At 37.0% G+C, this 8,062-nt stretch overlaps 1 pseudogene; it reads left to right on the forward strand.

The window, feature by feature from the left end:
• The window catches only part of LOC112062817 (centrosomal protein of 78 kDa-like), a 330,155-nt pseudogene extending 322,194 nt beyond the window's left edge, over positions 1 to 7,961 (forward strand).
• Positions 7,962 to 8,062: the final 101 nt, after the last annotated feature.

Raw genomic sequence — 8,062 nt, forward strand, 5'->3', positions numbered from 1 at the left:
TGTACCGTGGAAGTTTGTCATGCTGGATACTGTCAGAACTAATTTTACTTAAGTTTCTGTTAAACCACAAACCACACATTTTGTATATGTTCTGTTTTTTGTGTTTGTCTGTATTTTTTGTTTGTTTGTTTGTTTTGTTTTGTTTTTCGGTATGCGGGCCTCTCACTGTTGTGGCCTCTCCCGTTGCGGAGCGCAGGCTCCGGACGCGCAGGCTCAGTGGCCATGGCTCGCGGGCCCAGCCCCTCCGCGGATGTGGGATCTTCCCGGACCTGGGCACGAACCCGTGTCCCCTGCATCGGCAGGCGGATTCTCAACCACTGCGCCACCAGGGAAGCCCTGTTTGTCTGTATTTTAATGTTTCTCTTCAAGAAATATTATGGGAAGGGAAATAGCAAGGTGTAAAGAGCAAAAAAGTCATCGTGATCTTTAAATTGTTAGAACATATATCTGCAGTCATAATTATAACGCACTGTGGTATGTGTTAAAATAGGAAATATATGTCACGTCCCATAAGAGCAGCAAACTCAGTGGTGTTAGTGGTGGTGTGTCATGGAAGTAATCACAAAGCAGGTGACTGTTAGTTGGAGTCCTGAAACATTAGTGTGTGTTCCCTGTGTCCAGTAGTGGTCTGGAGGGGTCAGGAAGCCTGCCTTTCAATTTGAGGGAGCAGATGGTTTGAGGTCCTCTCTCTTCTATGGCTCTAGTATACTGCATAGGAGCTAATAAAATACTGGGTTTATAGTTGACATTTAAATCGCTGATTGATCATCAAGATTGGGAAGTATCATTGGAAATGAAAATAGGAAGAGTCTTAAGATTTTTAGGTTTTTCTTTTTTTTCCTGTGTCTCAAAAGGTATGTAGTATTTTACTGAGTGATTGGGAATAAAGTTTGCAGTATTCAGTGTATTCAGTTTTATAAATAGAATTAAACTGCTGCTGTTAACTGGAATAACACTTTGTTACTGACAATAATAAAAGTGTTATTTGTAATAACAGTTTGTTACTTTGTTACTTTGTTAACTTAACACTTTGTTAAGTTTTAGAATGCATCTGTTCATCAATTACCTGTTGGGGAAGATTGTAGTTAATGATTTTAAGAATGTGGCTATAAACCTCCAGTTGACTCAAGAAAAGCAAATAAGTCAAGATTGACAAATGTATAGGCTCTTCATCTTATTGTGTGTGTGTTTTTTTTTTTCTTTTCTTTTAGTTATTTGTCAAGGTGTAAAGAACTCTGTCACTCTTAAGACAGTAAACTTCACGGGGTGTAATCTGACATGGCAGAGAGCAGATCACATGGCCATGATCTTAAAGGTGATTTTTTTATGTTTGAACTTTCATGAAAACATATGTGATTGAAGCACATTAATATATTGATAAAGATGGCAGTTAATTTTTGGCTTTTGATACATGTGAGTGCAGCTTTTGTTTTGTTGAAAGAATACGACCAGTTTTCAGTTTGGGATTCTACCATTTAGTAAAGATAGTCCACTTAATTTTATAAATAAGAGATTTAACATATAATACATAATATTTTTATGTATTTTTAGTTACTGAAAACATTTAGAAATAAGAGATTTAATATATAATACATAATAATATTTTTATGTATTTTTATTTCCTGAAAACGTTGATTGTGATAGTGTGAAAAAATTATGCCATTATAGTCTTCAAGACTTAAATGAATCAAGTGTTTATTAGCTGCTATAGTTTATAAGCTAATAAAAATCAGTACATCAGCAATTTGTAAATATTGTTTTTAAAATAATGCCTTAACTATTTTACAGTGGTTATAATGACTGTATTTAGGCCTAAAGTTATTTAATAATTTGACATGAAGCCTTTTTAATAGTTTGATGGTGCAAATCAGGGATAGGCAAACTATGGCTGGTGTGCCAGATCCAGCCCGTCACCTGGTAAAGAAAGTGTTTTTGGAACATAGTCGCATCCATTGTTTAGAAAGTTTTTTTGGAACATAGCTGCACGCGTTGTTACATGGTAGCTGTGGCTACTTTCACGCTACACCAGTGGGGTTGAGTAGTTGCAACAGAAACTGTATAGCCCACAAAGCTGGAAATGTTTAAATTTAGATTTTAAAAATTGAAAAATTCTTTGATCCTATACAGGGCAAGTCCATTGACCCCTGGGATTGAAAAGAGTCAAGAACATGGGTGCCGAAGCCAAATGGCCTGGGTTCCAATTCCCTTTCTCCCATTTCATAGCTAGTGACCATGAACCAATCACTTAACCTCTGTGCCTCATTATGAGGTTTAAATGAACTAATTTGTATAAATAGTTTGTAAGTGATTGCTGTTATTAGCAATCACTAATTTGTAAGTGATTGCTGTTATTTTTGCTTGGAGCTTTTAGAAGTTATTGTTAATAGAAAAATGACACTAATGATTTTCGTTTTAGAGTGTCAAAGGCACTTTGAGTCCTTTATTTTTTCAAGAATGTAATAAGACTTTTTTCATTTAAAGTCAGTGTTCCCTATTACCAAAATTTATTTTATCAATATAAAGAATTGAATGTCCTTAAGACAAGACTTGTGGTTAAATGTCAAACCATTATTTTTCCCAAGGCACATCAAACTTGCTGTGCATAGTCCAGGCCTCTAAAGTTTGTGTGCATACCCTAGGTAGCATGTGAGATCCATTTTGTAATACAGTTTTTAAAATAATGCCTTGGACTTCCCTGGCGGTCCAACAGGTAAGACTCTGCACTCTCAATGCAGGGGGCCCAGGTTCGATCCCTGCTCAAGGAACTAGATCCCACACGCATGCCGTAACTAAGAGCCCGCACGCCACAACTAAAAGATCTGGCATGCCGCAACTAAAGATCCGGCACAGCCAAATAAATAAATAAATATTTTTAAATAATACTAAAATAATGTCTTAGATTTAGGAAAAGTAAATATTAGAACCTATTTGCCTTTGTATCATTTTAAAAATATCTGCGTGGTTTATAATGTACATACATTATATGTATAGAACTTCGTGTATCTAATTTGTTAATAAATAAGATGCATGTTAAAAAGTTTTCTTATGGGTTACCCAGTCAGGTGTTTGGAGACCATTGGAGGACAGAATGATGGCATTTAGAGCCTCAGCAATCATAGAATTTAGGACCAATTCCCTGACTTAGAAGGTAAGGAAAACAATTCATGGACTGTAATTGCGTTGTCCAACTTTACATAACAGTTCAGAAACAGGTCATCCAGTGGCTGGAATCTAGTCACTGACGGAGTAGAATCTGGGTCACTGGACTCGTAAACCAGAGCTGACTGTTTAATTTCTCAGCTTGATTCCCCTGCCATATATGCTTGATATGTGTGTGTGTAAATCTCTGACATAATAAGCCATACTCAGTAGGCACACCCTGTTTCCTTCTTCAAGCATCTTAATTTCATCCCATTAAATCTTTGAAGTATCAGACTACCAGAAGGCTTGAAGAAACCTGGGCTGAGAGTCTTCCTTCCGGGAGATCTGATCTTGACTGTATGGCTGGTTTGAGGCACATCACCCTGAACTGCAACACGCTCATTGGTGACCTGGGTGCGAGTGCTTTTGCGGAATCTCTTAGTGAGGATTTGTGGCTTGGAGGTAAATTCTAAACTTGAAACTATTGAATTTTTAATATGATATATGCTTAGCTTTTGGCATGATACTCTTGTGATAGGATTTTTTTAAAGCCTCATTTTTCTGATAGGTTTTATTTTGCTTGTAAACTTTCTCTACGAGTTGCATATATTCTTTGTAGAAAATGCAGAGTTACAAGAGAGAAATTACCTAGTATCTTAATACCCAGACATAATCACTGTTCATCTTGGTGTGTATACTTTCAGTCTTTTTTTTTCCTATGAATATATTTTGTCCACTTAGGGATAACAAAAATAAAATTGTAGTATACTTGCTATTTCTTATTCCTGCTTTTTTCATTGAATGATGTATCAAGTAGTATTCCATCATATTGATGTCCCATAGTTTAATCAATTCTTTGCCATTAGATTTAGACAGTTTGTTTTTTCCTGTCAGAAACATTGTGAATACGTTGTATATACGTCTCTGTGTCCATCGGGATTTCTTCTGTAGAATAAGGAACTAGAAGTGGAATGACCTGAGTGTGACATACTTGTAAGACTTTTGATACACATTGCCAAATTACCATCCAGAAATGCTATGCCAGTTTGTAGTCCACCCCGACAGTGGATGTGAAGCCTGCCTCTCACAAACACTGGCTTGTAGCACTTGTAAAAAAAAAAATGTAAAACTACAAAAGTGAGTACCTCTCCATTTTCTGTGCAAGTAGGATTACTCCAAATTTTATAACTTTTTTCAGTTAATTTAGTATGAGCATTTTAGCAAGTCAGTAAATGTGCATCTCCTGCATCATTTTTTGTGATTGTTCAGTATTCCATGATATGAGTATGCCACAGTGCACATAGCTTATCCATTCTTGTATATAAGCTTTGTCGAGTTTTTCACTTACAAATAGTACTCTGATATATATCCTTACCTATATCTCTGACTATTTCTTTTGGTTCAATTCTTAGAAAGAGAGTGGTTGGATCAAAAGGGTATAGACATTATTTAAAGGCTCTTCTTACAGAATCTTGGCTTAACCTGATAGGCGAATAACCACATTTTGTTTTATTTTTGTATTCATTTGATTTACTGGTGAGGTTTACTGGCTGTTTGTATTAATTTGGCTATTTGGTGAATTATACCATGTGTCCATTCTTCTGTAGTGAGAGCTTGTAAGGCTTGTATCATATCCTGTCAGATCCATATGTCTGACTTGCTATTTCTGTTTGTCATGGGGGTGTTGAAAGACTCTAGTTACTTTAATGAGGTGGTCCACACAACACTTAAAAAAAAAACTCACCATAGTTTCCTTTCATGTAATATTTTCAAATACCTGGGCTTTGGTGATGATCCCTTTGGTTTAAAGGAGTAGGTTGTTCAGCCCCAGAATTACTAGAATTCATGATCAGTTTTTCTGGTTTTTGTCTGACTTTTTATGGAGAGAGTTCTTGACCATCATGCTTTCGTGATAGGTTTTTAGTATGTATTGTCTATTCACACATTGTTTGAATTTGTTATTATTTGTATCCTCTTAGACTTGTCTTGTTTGCTCTAAAACTAACACTTATTACATTTCTTCTATTTTGTTTTCCCCTTTTAAGTAGTTTCAAGTGTGATTTAGAGCTGAAGATCATGATCAAAAGAATGCAGTGCATCTCTGAGCTCCACCAATTTTTGCTCGTGAGGTTTACATGCCACTGCTGCCCTTGCTAATTATGAACTGAGATTCATTTTGTGATGCTTTTTGCTCCTAGGTTATCTACAGTTATTCTTCTGTATACAGTTATACAGTTCAGTAATTGTGAAATGTGCTGGGTGATCTATTGGTACTAAAGCCAAGGTTATCATTGCACATCCAAGAAGAGGTTTTTAAATTGGATTATGCATTATGTGTGTGCGTATACGTTTCTGTTGTTTTTCCATACCCCAAATTACAAACCTGCCGTGACTTGTCTTGTGCAGGACTCTTCCACACGTGAGAAAATGAGAGTTGTCTATATGTTAATTCTGTAGAGTTAGCAAGTGACCTTTTGTCTTTCATCAAAAGCACTTGACCTGCAGCACTGTGGCCTCACCAGTGAAGGAGCAAAGGCTTTACTAAAGGCCCTTGAAACCAACAGAACTCTGCTCGTTCTGGTAATAAGAAAAAAAATCCACCTGTTGGTATGTGGTCACTTTTTAAAAATTGATTATCACATAGCAAAACAAAAAGAATGTGTTCACGTATTGACAGTTTTTAAAACTTAATGTGTTCAACTTTCCTCATCATATACAGTTGGCCCTTGAACAACATGGGGTTGGGGTGCCGACACTTAACGCAGTTGAAGATCCGAGTATAAGTTTATAGTCAGTGGTTCCGCATCTGTGGATTCAACCAACCTTGGATCGTGTAGGACGATAGTACATATATATTGAAAACACATCCGTGTGTCAATGGACCCGCGAGGTACAAACCCATGTTGTTCAAGCTTCAACTGTACTTTTCTAGTGTTGCACTTCCCTTATGTTTTTAGCAGATGATGTACTAATTAAAGTGATTTATACTTGTAAATTCTTCTTATCTCTACTCTGAATAGAGGTGACCCTAGATACTAAGCCTGCTTCCACCAAGAGCATTATTTCTCCATTATAATGAAGGAGTTCAGATAGAAATGAATAAACAGATAAGTAGTATAATTGTAGATAGTAGGAAGTACAGAATTATCTTAATGTAAGGAGAGTGGGGGGGCAGGTAGGACTCCATTGGATAGGTTTGTTAGGGGACACCTTCACTGGAGAAGTGGCATTTGCACGGAGACCTGAATGAAGAGAGGAGCAAGCCATGGAAGATCTGGGGTAAGCACATTCCAGGACAAGGAGGCAGTGAGTATGCAGGCATGTAGGTGGGTGGAGTATTTAAGGAAAAGCAAGGAGGCCAACCTGGCTAGAGTACTGAGTGAAGAAGAGTGTGGTAGGACATGAGGTCAGGGTGCTAGCCAGGAGTCTGATCTTATAACGTCTTGAAGGCCAGAGTAAAGATTTGGATTATTCTAAATGAGTAGTGGGTATTGAACTGGAAAAAGGCTTGATCCAAATCGTATGTGCATAAGGTGACCTGGTACAGAGAATGGACTTGGGGGGATAAAGAAGAGAAACAGGGAGACTAGTTGGGAGACTATCACAGTGGTCCAAATAAGAGATGTTTCTGGCTTAGCTTAGGTTGGAAGTTTGGAGCAAGTGAAAAGCGGTTGAATTCAGGTTGTGTTTTGAGGGTATAGCTAACAAGGCTTGCCAATAGATTAGATGTGGGGTATGAAGGAGATAGTAACAAGGAGACAAGTCGTTGATGATTATGTGTGCAACTGGGTGGTATCACTTAGAAGAAGGGGGCTGATGGGAGGAGCAGCTTTTGAGGGAATATTGCTATGTTAGATGCCCTTTAGGTATCTAAGTGTCTGGACAGTGCTCAGACTGTACTTTCTATCGAAAGGTATCCAAAGCCACTTTAGATGCAAAATGTTTAAAGCTGACCTTTGCTGCTGCCAACATCGTAGCCACTGTGGGCAGTCTGCAGTATGGCATCTTAGGTTTCTGAGGAAGAAACTAGAATACACAAAGGGGGAAATAAGTGTACAATTGCATAATGTAGATTTCATATTTAATTTTATGGGAAAAGAAATAACTAGTTGGCTTTTGGTTTTAAATGGAAATAGCCACTCCTTGGGAAATAATTACGCTAATTTCAATTTGTTTTACTTTAAATCATTCTGTGATGAAAGCAGTTAGGAAAAAAGGTCTGCAGAATGGAAGGAGTGCCACGTCAGAGGTATATAACATGTTTTAATTCTCACGGAAGAATTTCTCTTTAACGGCTTGTTTTTCTTTCCTTCTTCAAAGAAAATTATCAAGGTACTTTCTGCCATCTTAAAACTAAGTTTTTATTCAAATGAAATGGCTTTTCTGTGTTTGAAAATGTTGTGTGATGCTTTAATTTAGCTTCCCAGAAATGCAGATTGAAGACCTTTTATTAACTTAAAATATCTTAATTTGCAATGAAGATCAAACCCTCCTCGATTACCTGTAACTTAAGTGGCATATTTATCATTTCTCTCTCAGTACCAGTGGATAACTTCTCCATCAGTGAAGGAACCATCCAAAGCTGCTAGACAGAAAAAGAGAACTATGATTTTGGGAAGTGGTCGAAAAGGAAAAACTACTCTTAGAATTGGTAAGTCTTTCTTTTTTTTAATGCTACTAGAACTTATACCCCTTATATGTCCGGTGGGCTAAAATTAAAACAGCCTTAATGGTTATGCCTTAACGTTTAATTATTTCCTTAATGGTTAGCTGTCAGTATTATTTGTGGTTCTTATGGAACGCACCTAGGATGTTCCTGACACATAGTGTTTAATATGTATTAGATATTAATTTTAATATGATAAAGCTCTTGAAGTGACAAAATCCATATCCAGATACGAGGTCACCTTTTCTCCCTTTC

This window comes from Physeter macrocephalus, chromosome 12 (assembly GCF_002837175.3).
Source record: "Physeter macrocephalus isolate SW-GA chromosome 12, ASM283717v5, whole genome shotgun sequence".
NCBI classification, from domain to species: Eukaryota; Metazoa; Chordata; class Mammalia; order Artiodactyla; family Physeteridae; genus Physeter; species Physeter macrocephalus.